Source organism: Catharus ustulatus, chromosome 10 (genome assembly GCF_009819885.2).
Source record: "Catharus ustulatus isolate bCatUst1 chromosome 10, bCatUst1.pri.v2, whole genome shotgun sequence".
NCBI lineage: Eukaryota > Metazoa > Chordata > Aves > Passeriformes > Turdidae > Catharus > Catharus ustulatus.
This window is the reverse complement of record NC_046230.1, coordinates 12,498,649-12,512,567: the sequence shown is the minus strand read 5'-3', so window position 1 is coordinate 12,512,567 and position 13,919 is coordinate 12,498,649. Positions and strand designations below refer to the sequence as shown.

Below are 13,919 nucleotides of genomic sequence, written 5' to 3'. Positions count from 1 at the left end.
TATATATATACATACATACATATATGTACACACACACACATAGTGGAGCTATAAGATTTTTCTGAAAGTTAGAGAAATTCAGATTAAGATTGAGATTTTTAACCTCTGGCTCTTCCCAAAATGCCAGGAAAGCATTCACCAGCAACTATGAGGTTTCAGCATCGTAATATTCTTCAACTGTTACACACATAGGCACACTGAAAATTTCGTATATTCTTAATAACCAAGGACAATTCCAATCTGTGCTCACCCTGATGGTCTTTCAGTTTTCACCAAATCACGGGTGTGTTGCTGGGAGATCTTGGTCATCAAAAAATCTGACCCTTGGGATTATTCCATCTTCAAGAGATTTGCTTCTGGATATTCTTTTGGATACATATGAGAGATGCATGCTCACATTTTGTTCCCTATTTTTCTATCAGTTTATTTTGAACATAGCCCATAAGGGCAGTCATAAATTTTGTAAGACAATTCTCAGCAATGGCAGTTCACGTGACTAAATTCTTCTTAACCAGAATGTATTCTGCCTAATTAAAATATACAGAAGAGTCTTGGGGGTTTTATTTGGTTTTTTTGTTTATTTGTTTTTTGTTTTTCCCTTGTACATACCTGTGCCACTCATGAATTTCTTAGAACCCAGCCTGGCTTAGCTGTATGTGCTCTGTGTCAAACCCACAATCAGAGCTATTGGATTGCAGCTCACAAGGCCAAGGCTGCTTCTGGTTAAGAGAAGTTCTGAGAGGCCCAAGACATGAATGGGAAGTTGCCTGTAATCACACCCTGTGCCTTTCCCATTCTCTGGATTTCTATACTAGAGAGCATCAGTCACGATGCCTCCTGCCTGTAAGACACCGCAGTGACCACTGACTGAAACCTCACTGGACTCACTTGTGAGTGGACACTGAGCAGCTCTGCTTTGTCAGAGGTCAATGACTCTTTCATATTACTGATCCAGCAGGACTGAAGGGATTAACTGTCCATCCTTTCCAAAACATAAGTTAATGGGAAGAAAGGGATGGTGGAATTTTCCTCAACTTTCAAAACCTGTAAAAAGCTCTTTACAGAAAACACACAAAAGCAGTTCTTAACATTTTAAAGACAGGATATTTTTGGGGAAGAATTTCAGTGACTTACCTTTAATGGCACTATCTTGAAATCCAGCAGACTTTTTCTTCAGCACAAACCTGCTGAACACAGCAGTGTTGACTTAAGCAAATCACCAAACCCATTAATTGAGGGGATGTCCTTCACACTCCGTGGAGAAGATTTTAAAGATGAATCACAACAGCAGAACACTGACATGGTCACTCCCAACAGAGTTTTGTCTCCAAAATCACCAATCATCCGTGCTGTTTAGTGCAGGCTTAGGATCTTTGGCAATCTCTTGCATCTCTGGGTGGATGTAAATCAAAAGACCACAATAAGTATAAACATTACCAGAAGTCCAGGATACAGCGCAACATAGTAAGTCCAAGAATCCATTTCACTGCTTTTATCTCAATGCTAAAATTTTCAAACCAAATGCAAAAATCTGTCCCTGCGTATTTATAATGAATATCTGTGAAGCCAGTATCAACATTTTCCTACTACAGTCTGCACACTGTCCTTTTCCAGTTTAATTTCTGCATCTACATCTTCCAGGGAAAGATTTGCTCAATAGTTCTCTCACTGAAAATGTCCAAGAAACAATGACATTTTAAGATATTATTCATTGTGTATAAATTTTAATTCCTCTGAAATATACTGCCTTAATAAGGGGAAATTATTGCATTTTACAGACAGAAGAGAAAGTGAAATAATTGGGGTTTTCTGTTTGAGTATCCCTGCTCCTTTGTATTAATTCAACTTGACTGTTGGTGGAGTTAAAATTTCATTATAGAGTGAGTTATTAGTTCTAATAAGATATTACTGAAACATTATTTCTAGTTTGAAATCATGTTTAAATGATGTACCTTATGTGCTTAACTTTTAAGGGCTAAACCACAGGGAAAGCTGTATTTCACGATCATAAGCCGCACTGAGAATAAGCCGCACTTCTGGGTGCCAGCAACTTTTCATTCTTTGTCCATACATAAGCCGTACCTGATTATAAGCCGCACGTTACAATACAGAGTGTGATAAAAGGTATCTGTTCTGTCACCATCTGTTGAGGGTGGGGACAGTGATCCTTATCTCCATGGCAGATATTCTGCTAATGGGCCATCCATTGAAACCAGGCAGGGCATTGTTCTTTATCTTTTCACAACCCATCCTTCCTCCAGGGAGTCATTTTCTGCTGATGGCCATTGAGTCCCACTGTGGGACTGATAAAATTACTGAATCCCATTGGAAGCTGCTCCAGCCAGGGGGAAGAGCCCAACATTTCTTACCAAGATAAAAACAGAGGTTTTGGGACACTAAGGGAGCCCCTTTCTCCACTGGACTCCAGAGGAAAACCGGATTTCCCCACATCACCACTGGACATCCAGAGGGAAACTGCACCTTGTACAGGAGCACTGCTCCAACTGAATCACATCTGTCACTGCAGGAGGATGCAGCCACCATTTAATGGGACTGCTACCAACACCCTGCCTGACAGGGTGTCAGGTTGTACTCTGACTTTTTCAGGGTTTGGAGTTTGTTTCTTTGTAGTACTGTATTTCTATTTTAATTTCCCTAGTAAAGAACCGGTATTCCTAATTTCCATATCTTTGCCTGAAAGCCCCTTGATTTCAAAATTATAATAATTTGGAGGGAGGGGGTTTACATTCTCCATTTCAAAGAGAAGCTCCTGACTTTTTTAGCAGACACCTGTCCTCCAAACTAAAACAGTAACTTTTTGTTCTTTGTCCATATATAAGCCGCACCTGATTACAAGCCGCACTTTGGGTTTGGACCAAAATTTTAGTCAAAATGGTGCGGCTTATAATCGTGAAATTACTGTAAGTCATTGTTCCGGGAGGCTAAAACTGGTTCTTGGCACAGCCTGAGCAAGGGCTTGTCTGTAGGCTGGGCAGGATGGGAGGCAGATGGACCACGGGGTGTCTGAGTGGCAGCTGCCTTCCTGCTGCTTGGGAAGGGGCACAAATGTGCCAGGTGGATTTCTGGCATTGGCCAGCAAACCCTGCCCCTCCTGTGAGCCAGGGCTGGGCACTGCAGGGGGACAAGTGAAGCTTTTTTCATTTGTTTCACACACACAAATTAAAAGATACTTAGCACAAAAATATCAATATAAGTGAGTACACTCTCATTTCCTTCCACTTCAAAGTGTGTGTCCGGTACTATCTGCAGTCTAGTCCATATAATTTAGAGGGTCTGACATCTATTGCCCTGGTCTCATTTATCACCAGCCCATCTTCATTTTAGAAGCACAGATACTCAGTGTACAATTTTTACTGTAAAATTGAATTTGTTTCTTGTGACAGAGTAGGCTTGCTGAATTTATGATTCAGTATTGAACATCCTTCACCTTGGAAGAAGCTCTCCTGCTGTAAAAACGAGGCATCTCTCTCATGAGGCCAGTATAACATCATGATACAGATGCCCATCCTGTTAGACAAGGTCGTGCCAGGAGAAGCTAAACTTAATTTTCTGAGACTTTACAACACTTAGCCCTATATTTCACTTTACAAGGATAAATGCTGGGAAATACTTTATCCCAATGTAACAACTGTTCTTTTGATCAAAACAAAAAAGAAAATGTTTGATGTTCAGTTGAAAATGGCTGAGAGAAGGAAAATACAAAAGTGTGCTGATGACATGCTACTTTTCTGTCTGATGGTGCTACCTTTGTATTTACATCACAGAAAGTAGCCAAATTATCTCACCTGTATTTTGGACTCAGACTTTTCATTATGTGTGGGTATTTTATTCAAGACTGTATTTTTGGCTTTCTCAAATACTTTTTCACTGGGTTCACTGCCTTGCTCTCACCTTAGTCTAACCACTGCAATTACTGTCAAGTACTCAAATAAAACTACCACTAAACTGGTCTTAATTAATTCATGTTACACGGAAGCAGGGACATCCTGCTATTTCCATCTTGTCTTCAGACTTTCACAACCTGTTTGGAGTCTGCAAATCATATCATTCTTCTTTTGCAGCACTTCATAGCACCTCACTCACTCTGATAACAAACTTGGGCATTCACTCGACCCCTTTGTCCTGCAGGGCACTAATGGCTCCACCTGGCTCCATCTCTGAAATGCCTCATTTTCCAAGAATGCAAACCTCTGTCTTTCACATCATGCCTTCCTCCCCTGTTTCACCTCATCATTATTTGTAGAGTCCTCAGCCAGCCACAGCTCAGCTCCTCCATGCAAGAAGGCAGAAACCACCATCCTGATCTGCTGCACCTTCTGGAGCTCATTTTCCTTCTCCAGAGAAACTCTGCTGCTGCCAGCTGTTAAAGGTGCTCAGTAATTTTCCAGCCAAAGTAAACACCTACAGGCTGTAATTACAGCCTGTCAAAAATCCTCTCAGCCTTAAGGAACTGAGATGCTGCAGACTAAAGCTCCTCAGACCTGTCTGGACCCTTTTACAAGCCCAAAAAGGAAACCAGTTCAAAGCTGGGGAAATATTTTCCCAATTATAATTTAAATTACAGTCTGTGTGTTCTGCATTTGAATGCACACTCCTGAGAGAGCAGCTGGATTCTGCTGTACTTAAGAGATTTTATAGAAGAATTAGTTAAATATTTTTGAAATATATATATATTAAAAAAAAACCAAACAAAAAACCCAAAAACCCCACAAAAGCACAAAAAGCACAAACCAAAATAGAAAAATCCCAATTATCAAAAAACCATGTTCTCATGTTTTGTAAATTACAGCTGTTTATCCATTTTGCATTGCTCTGTAGCATCATTCATAGCACTTTCCTGGACCACAGCAACAATATTGAGGAAAAGTGCATAGTGCTTGATGCCCAGCTTTATTCTCACTTTTAAATTCACTAACTTCTGTGATTGCAAGGAACATTAGAGGATCATGGACCAAATGTTCCACAGCATAAACTTCCATCAAATTAAAAAACTTTCGAAGGCTTAGACCAAAGTGTAAAGCCTCTTTTTAACAAAGAAGTTGACAGCCTGATGTGCTCTTGATGTGTTTATTCTTCAGCTATAAGAATGCACATCCTTGAAAGGACTCTGGTTGATTATGCAATCTTATCACAAGGTATTACAACCTGCATTTATCTGGTAGAAATAAAAGATTATTGTACTAAGGGCTCAACTCTTCTCAGATGTTATGGGTTTTTTCCCCTTCCCCAGACAGTTCAAATTCTATAGGACCTAACCTCTGATTTTGATTCCTTTTCTCCTACTGTATATTTCTCTCTTATTAAGAGCAAATCACAAGAAGAAGCTATTTTGAAAATGCAGTGGACATGTTTTAGCCAGCAAATCCAGTGTAATCAGCAGGCTTGGATTCCCAAAGTTGAAGGGTTATTTTAGAACAGCATGCCATGTTTAATCAGTTTTCCTAATGCTGCACAGTACTATCTGCTTTGACAAGAATATGTTGATCATATTACAGAATTATTACTGCTAATGGAGATCTTTTAGACAAGATTAGTTTTTGCTTCTGTCCAGATGCCTCATTATTAGTTTTTGGTGTCATATTTTTGTAATATTAATATGATCAGCTTATGGGCTTGTTCATATGCTATGACTGCAGCAATTTATCTGACAGTTAAGCTGCCAGGACCATGCAGCATTTAACCCAGTGAGCACTGCTGCAGCCTGGATCAAATTAGGCACTGCCCACACAATCTTATCAGAGCTGGGAGGTGACCAATGAATATTTTGATGAGCCTTCACCTCCGAGGTTCAGAGTTTTGCATAGTGCAGGTCAATAGCAGTTTCCAAGAGAGCTGATTACTTCATGGAAATATCCCTAACAGTGAATCTGCATACTTTTAAAGGAATGTAAGTTGGTTTTTTCCCCACATAAATCAGCAAAATGGGATTCAGAACTGTGCTACTTTCACAGCTAATTAATGTGGCACTGTAGCCTATTAGTATAACAGCTGTGGTGATAGCAGGTTTTCTATATACAGACAGAAAGGATAAATTACTTGACTATAAAGCACTTTTCTGTCCTTTTGAAGTTACTCAAGATGTACAAGGGCCTTGTATGACCTGTATTTACTGGTTAGACAAAAAAATATTTATAGAACTGAGAAGTATAAAGTTTAGTTTTAATACATTTTGACTAGAGAGCCTTACAATATCAGCTAAGCAATACTATTGCCCTTAAGTTCAATACATACTGATATGCACTCTGATGGCATGCTTCATCCCTTCTGATAATATGCCTTTAAAAACCATGTCCTTTAGGGTCCAATGGACCATGAAATAGTCTCTACAAAAGTACCAGTGGTGCCAATGCTGAGACAAACATTCATTTTGGCTGTCAGCTTTAAGGACTGCAGAAGAAATGAAGCACATTTATTATATACTGATATATTCTGACTAGATAATCCTTTTCAGTTGTAGGCACTATAAAGACAAGTGCAGATTACTGTGGGGGAGCATTTTAAAAAAATTGGGATGGGATGAAACAGTTGAGCTTCCAATTTCACAGTTGGGTAATTTCCCTTATAAACTTGTATTTAAAGGAAAAGTTTTACTGGCAGTGAAGTACGCTAAATAAACAATTTAAAATTTGAAAATTAGCAAGCTGGAGATGCACAGAAATTGCAATCTACTAGTGCTACATTTATTAATTAATGTTGGAATATGCTCCTGGTGTTGTCAGGGCTTTTTCTTAGTTAACCACTGTCATTCAAATCTATAGAATTTCAGTCCTTTGTCACCACTTCATGGCATTTTGATGGCATCCTTATTTCTGTACAGACAAAGCAACTCATCCTGGACACCAGCTGGACTTCAGGACTCAGAAAAAGATACTTAAATCATAGTATTTTCAGGAGTCAGTACTGGGACCAGCGCTATTTAAAAATTTGTCAGTGACATTGTCAGTGGGATTGAGTGCACCTCAAGTTTGTGAGAACATTGAGCTGTGTGTGCTGTGCTGTGTGTGCTGTGATCACAGTGCTGGAGGGAAGGGAGAGTTCAGTTATTCACCCTGCAGAAGTGAAAGCTCTGGGGAAGCCCTAGAGCACCTTCCTGGAGCACCTAAAGGGGACAAAAAAAAAAAAAAAAAAACCACAGAGGAACTTTTTGCAAGGGCATGTAGTGACAGAACAGGAAATGGCTTTAAACTGAAAGTGGGTTAGTTTAGATATATGGAAGAAATTATTCCGTGTGAAGGTGGTGAGGCCCTGGCACACACTGCCCAGAGAAGCTGTGGCTGCCCCATCCCTGGAAATGTCCAAGGCCAGGTTGGAGGGTCTGAGCAATGTGGGCTAATGGAAAGTGTCCCTGCCCATAGCAGGGGAACTGGAACAAGATGATCTTTAAGGTCCCTTCCTACACAAACTATTCTATATAACTGTTATTTTGGTGCATTTTTAAATGCATAAACTTAATTATTTTAAAGCTGGAAATAGGATGCAGAAAACCTAAGGGGATTTTGGTGGGGTTTTTTTCATTTTTTTTCCCATTATGTAGTAAATGGAAGGAGAAGCTCTTACCTGTCTCCTGGCTGCCAGCAGTTGACCTCAGCCTGCTGAGCCTGTGCTATCAGCTCTTCTCAGGAACACTGGAAGGCAGGCAGGCAGTCAGATGCAACCTGACTGAAAGAAAGAGCAAAACCATTAAAAACTGGAATCATTCTTTTAAATTTACCTGTTAAGAAAAACCTGTCAAAGACCAAATCAAATGTATTAAAAATTAGCAAAGCAACCTAGGAAACCGAGAGCAGTGGAATGTACACTGTACGTGATAAAACACCTCCTACTCTGTTGCACCCTGCCTTGTTAAGAACACAATTGTCCAAAATTCAGAGCTAGGAAAATGACTAAGTACAAACCAAGGAAGACATCACCTCTGTGAAGATTTATGCACATATAATTATGGGATACTGGCACATCAGGATATTGTTCAACAGACCCAGGCTTCAAAGCTATAGATGTTAATGAATGTTGTTAAACTCTATTCAGGCACTTAAACCAGCTTGAGTTCTGTTATGTGAACTCCTGTAAATTTTTTTTGTTTAGAAAAAACAGTTTATAGAAATTTCTTTAACTCAAAGTTTTAAAAAAATACAGGTAGCCTGTCAATGTTTAGATTTATTGCCTCTCTTGCCTGCTTTTATATGTCATGACAAAAACACAGTTCCTTGAATAGCTAATTAACTACATAACATATATGACAATCTGAAACCCAAACTTTCTTTTAGTTCTGTTTAACAATTGAAAGTCTGTGTTTGGGGGAGAGTGGAGCTGCCTAGAGACAGAATGCAGACTCCTGTAGCAGCACAGTCTTGGTGAAAAGCACATCGTTCTGTGCCTTTTCTGCTAACACCTGGCACAGCCAAGGCAGCACTGACTGCTGGAGAGCTGCTTGGATCATATGGTTCATTTTGCTGGCAGGACACCTTTCAGAAAATGCAGTGTGCTGCAGTACTTACCTATGTATCACTGTTGTCTTGATGCACTCTGAGATCACACATAACACTTAGGAGAAGTGGGAAGAACTGAATGTCACTCATCTACGTACTGAATAATGCATTCAGATGCTGAAATTTCTTCCCCTTTCTTCAATGCAGAATTCAGTTACCAGCTGCTATTCTATTTTAAAGTTAAATTGTTGCACTGATCTTCAATTGGTGATAATATTATTTAGGTTACTAGATTTGGGTTGGGTTTAATCAAATTTCTAGACAAGAGATTCTCAAAGAGTTTAGGTGGGAGTAGTTCCTTTGAAACCCACTAGAGGCCTAAGAAAATGCATTTTAATTTCAAAAAATATGAAAGGCAGTTTCTGTAAGCAAAGTTTGGATGCTGGACTGCAGATACAGAAGTCACTTTAGTTCTGTAGTGTGGGGCTTTGGTTCTGCAAACTTAATAGATAAGGAAATCAATTACTCTGCCATATTATTCTCCAATGCTTATGATATATTTTGGCAATGTGCAAGACATAAATATCACAAAAGATATTGATCCACATTATTTTAATCTCTACTACAGCAGATAGTATTAGGAAAAAAGTCAATATTATGACAGGCAGCTTAAAACTTTTAGACTTTTAACAGAAATAAAAATTTCCTGATTCTATACTTTCACAGTTTCATAACACTCAGTTGGCAGCAACAACAAATATTGTTGCTATGACTGCACTGAAATAAAAATTAACCCTTTTATAGTAAAGAAACTTTACTCTAATTTACTTATTAAATTTATTAAAACTCACTTAGTAATTAGGGGATGGTATCAAAGAAAATAATGGGGAATTTTAGGCTGAGGTCTGGCCATTCTGTGTAGCACTGGGTAGTGCCAGTACAAGCATTTGTAAAATGAACTTTTTTCTTACTTGTAGTGTGAAGGGAAACACATTCAGAGAAAACAATCTGAATAAAACTGCTACTTATGTTTCCTACCCAAATGTACTAGTGAAAAAAAAACAACAAAAAACCCCACACTGAAATTTGACAAATTATCTTGTTCTGTTAAAATAGAATGGAATAGAATCTTTTCCAAATTCTGACTCCTTAGGCAATGAATTTAGTTAAATATTATTTTGAAATGACACAGCAAAATGAAAATTTAAAATACATGGTTTAAGAATGTCAAAAAAAAATATTTTTTTTTTCTGTTGTCAAAACCTTTTTTATTTCCTGTTACTGAACATTATTCCTTGGTTAATATCCGCCTCAAAAGGCATTAAGGTATTTTGAGTACGGAGCCTGAAATGGAGCTTTATGAAAAACTTTAGCTTCACTAACTGTTTAAATAAATCTACTTAGCCAGTCTGTTTTTCTGTATTACATGTTCTCTCAGCCAGGAAAATCTCCATGATGTTTATTTTCTGTCCCACTCTCTGCATGTCATGAAGCATATGTTGTAGGAGACTGATTGCATCTCAGACTGACAGCTGCTCTGCTCTTCCAGTTCTCTGTCACCAAGGAAGAGAGCTGCCATTTAAGCAAAGGAATTCTTCAGTAATACATTTGGACACTTGCCTTTGGAACTTCACCATTATAAACTCTGGGGTTCAGTTTGCCTGAAATGAGCATTCTGATTTCCTAATAGGCTTCTCTGTCAACTTCTGTGGAGGTAAAGAATTCTAATCCATATTAATCTCAATTCTTCTGGGAAAGTGTATCCTATGCCACTCAATTTATGAATTAATTCCTTCCACTCATTTTATTTGCAATCCTTCTGGCAAAGCTGGAGCTGCAGAGAGCACACTGTTAGAACACACAGAACAGGATCAGATTCTTCACTTGACATCACACAGCCCATCCAGGGCAACTCTTTATGAACCATTTCTTTCTCAGAGTTGTAGAATGGGCTAGGAGCAGAGCAGGGCATCTTGCAGGTGACCTATTGACAGCCCTCTACACAGGTTCATACTACTTAATATTTCATATGAACTCTGAGTTGCAGTTGTTATGGTGCCATGATTGCAGCAATTAAAACAATTAGGGTTGGAAGAGCTATCATTAAGATATTAAAATACACTGTTTGCTATTTGCAGAACACATGGCTTTTTCACAAGGTGAAAGAAGCAAAAGGGTAACACTGCAAAATATTAAAGTGACCAATCAGATCAGAAGTCAGAAAGCTGACTCTTAGGACAACTGTAAAAATATTACCATGTGAACCAGCATAGAAACCCGTGTATATACATAATGAATGTATGGATAGGATTGATTTACACAATAATATGAAGACATAAGCAAATACTTGAATGTACAGAAGCAGAAAAACCAATTAGGGTATATTGGATCTTCAAACTGATTCTATTCTGGGTTGGGTTTTTGGCACACTTACTGACACTGATTATTTCTGACTCGAAAGGTGTGACTTCCACTGTGTCCTTTTCCTGCTGATCATACTGAATAACAATCGCTACAATAGTGCTAGGGAAGCTTGTCATTTATATACAGCAAAGTTTTCCAAAGGAGTACAATTTTTAAGTTTATAGTACAGATTTCTTTGCTCACTAGTTTCCAGCTATGAGTACTTGCCTTTTTACAGCAACGCTCATCATTTGACAGCTTCAAAACCCAACTGTTCATGCAAACTGAGCAAAAGGGTTTTGGCTTTAGATGTCAAATGATACAACTGCTCTTATGATTAGCACAGACTTTCAGCCCTGTTGCCTGTCAAAAAGGCAAATAATTTCCCTTATACTGCCACATAAAAAGCTCCTCTGTACCTTACAATGCAGCCCAAACCCAAGCAAATCAAAAATGATCCCAGTTCCGAGGAAGAATCAATGTGATCTGGAAAAGAAATTCCACGTTGGAATTTCAACCATTCTTTGACAGTGAAAACTTCTGTAATTCAGTAACAGTTAAAAAATAATTCCTCCTTCCTTATACTTGGGAACACATGAAAATGCCTGAACAAAATACCATATAGCCTTCTGAGAAGCATCTGATATTTTTACTGAATGTCTTGGGGTGGACTGATGCTGATGTATCTGTGGTACAGGAGGGACCCTAAATGCCTCTTATGTTTATCAATCATCACAAACTTCTATAGCAAGAGTAAAATAAGTACCTAGTGTCTCATGAACCTTTCAGTCCAATAAACAAATTTTGTGGCAGTCCCAAAATTCTTCCCTCAGCCAAACACATGGCAAGGGAACATCTGACATGCCAGCTGATAGAATGCAACTGCTCTGAGATGACAGGGAAAATCGGTATTTTACAGCTGCTGCCCATGCTATCACATACTCAGCCAAGTGTATTTTGTGAAACTGGGATGTGCTAATAAAAATATTGTTTGCAAACTATAGCAATTCCTGAGGACCTCAAGAACACGCTGTCAAGACAGCATGTATTAAGAAATATGGCCATGATAATCAAAGATCCAAAGCAGAAAATTACTTCCTTTCAGCTACTGGAAACTGTTTTCTCCTTTAGAAGATGAATCAATTTTCAATCTAGGTTGGGTTTTTGGTTTGGTTATTTTTCAGTACAGCATCTGAGTATGCAATATTGAATAGTGCTAGAATAAAAAATTGTCTGAAAAAAATTAAATAGTCTACCTTTACCTTGGGGTGTGATTTTCTACTGAGTGAGGTTCTTGAGTTAAGTTTAATCTCTCAACTCTTTATTTGTCATTGACAAGGAGAAGCAAGGAAAGAACAATAAATGCCTCTTTGTAGATGCAGGATAAAATGAAACTACTCCAGTATTTACCTTACACAGTCAAAGAGGAACTTAAGTTCCTTAGGACCCATTTACAGGACCTCTTCCCCTTACTTATCATGCATCTGTCTAAAATTAATTTTTAGGCTAGTTGAGAAAAATGCTTCCTACATGAAAGATATTAAAAACCCTGTCTAGATTGTACAAGGTGCACTAAGAGCTTTTTTTATTTTCTATTTTCTGATAAGGTGTTAAAAAAAGAATATGTTTCAGAGATACGTGGGTGGTATTTACAAAGACAAATCTCCCCTGTAACTTGTAAATCCATGTCTGCCTCATGCAGAGGGCAGGCAGAGTCCCTGAGCATCCCCTGTTTGTTAGGCTGTGAATAGGTTTGAGTATCTGGATAGTCATAGTTTCCATCATAAAAATACCTCAGAGTCATTACAGTTCTTTCCTGTCAAGCAGAAGAGCACCCTCAGCTTGCAGGCAAGGAAATGGAGCCTGAGATTACATGTGATTTACTCAAGGTCAGAGAGGAAATCTGCATTAATGTTTGAACTCAAGTGTTTTGATCCCTAAAATCCAACTAATTCAACCATTATACTATCCTTTATCTATGCAGGCTGTAAAGTTGAGCACATCCCCATGGTGCCTTCTGAATTAGAGTGAGAACCCTCAATCTCTTGCATGCACACATGCTGCAGGAAAAAACTGCAAGGAAAGTTGTTTGATGAAAATGAAATATTTAAGTGTGCACTCGGGCACATCAAACGTTATTCTTTACATAAAAGCCAAAACCCCTCAAACAAAACAAACTTAAAAAAAAAATAAAGACTCTCCATACTCAACAGCCTCTTGGGTACAAGACTCCATCCGGTTCTGCAGGTTTGGGACAGGGCCTGACTGGACTCTGTAAGGAGAATTACAGCTCAGCTGACAATTAAAGCAAACACCACAAGGCAATAAATTGCAATGTCCTTGTGATCTACCCAATTTTATCAAGCCTGTGAATTTCTTTCTTATTAGTTTGAGGTGAATCAGGACCTTGAGGAAAACATGGTGAGTTTTTTACCATGTATTTAGCTGCATCTCTGTCTTCAATTCTTTCTTGGTCCCCTCAGTTTCCCTTGCAGTTTTAGCAAAAAGGATAATTTTCTCTTCTCAGCACTTTACTGGCCAGCCTGGACAGTTTCTCTATAAATCTGCCCAAATTCCACAGAGATGTTTTGCTTTCCTGGACTTTGTGGCCAGATTCTTATTTTTACTGATATTTTTCATCACCAGGTATCATGGAAAAGATGGGAGACAGGAGAAGGCGCTCACTTTGCCTTTATGGAAAACCTTAAATATGCCTATAATGCCTCTGGCCTGAACCTCAGAACTCTGTTGCAGGACTGGTGATGTTTTTCCCTCCCTTGAAGGACCCTGAGGCAGATTGTTCCAGCCCAGCATGCTGCCAGAGCAGGAGCTGGATGTTACAGCAGGCTGTCCTCCAGTGGAGAGCACCAGAACTGACAGCCTGCACTCTGCACGGTGAAACCTTCCTGACAATGCGCAAAGCCCAGGCTTTCAGGGCAGAAAATTGTGCATTTTATTCTGTATCTCATTCCTTTCCCCTGCAGACTGCCAAATTGAAAGGGCCTGCAGCAGATGGATCGCTGACAGAGTTGCAGGGACCATTTAATTAAGTGGTGCCCATTAGGGCAG

At 38.9% G+C, this 13,919-nt stretch overlaps 1 long non-coding RNA gene across 1 annotated transcript in view; it reads right to left on the bottom strand.

Annotated features, from left to right (window-relative positions):
* The window catches only part of LOC117000983, a 32,166-nt gene extending 24,502 nt beyond the window's left edge, over positions 1-7,664 (bottom strand). Inside the window, exons 1-2 of the long non-coding RNA XR_004418889.1 lie at positions 7,579-7,664; positions 1,135-1,392 (exon numbers count right to left, since the gene is read on the bottom strand). This is a non-coding gene — a long non-coding RNA (uncharacterized LOC117000983). The remainder of the gene's footprint in view (positions 1-1,134; positions 1,393-7,578) is intronic.
* Between the last annotated feature and the right edge of the window lie 6,255 nt (positions 7,665-13,919).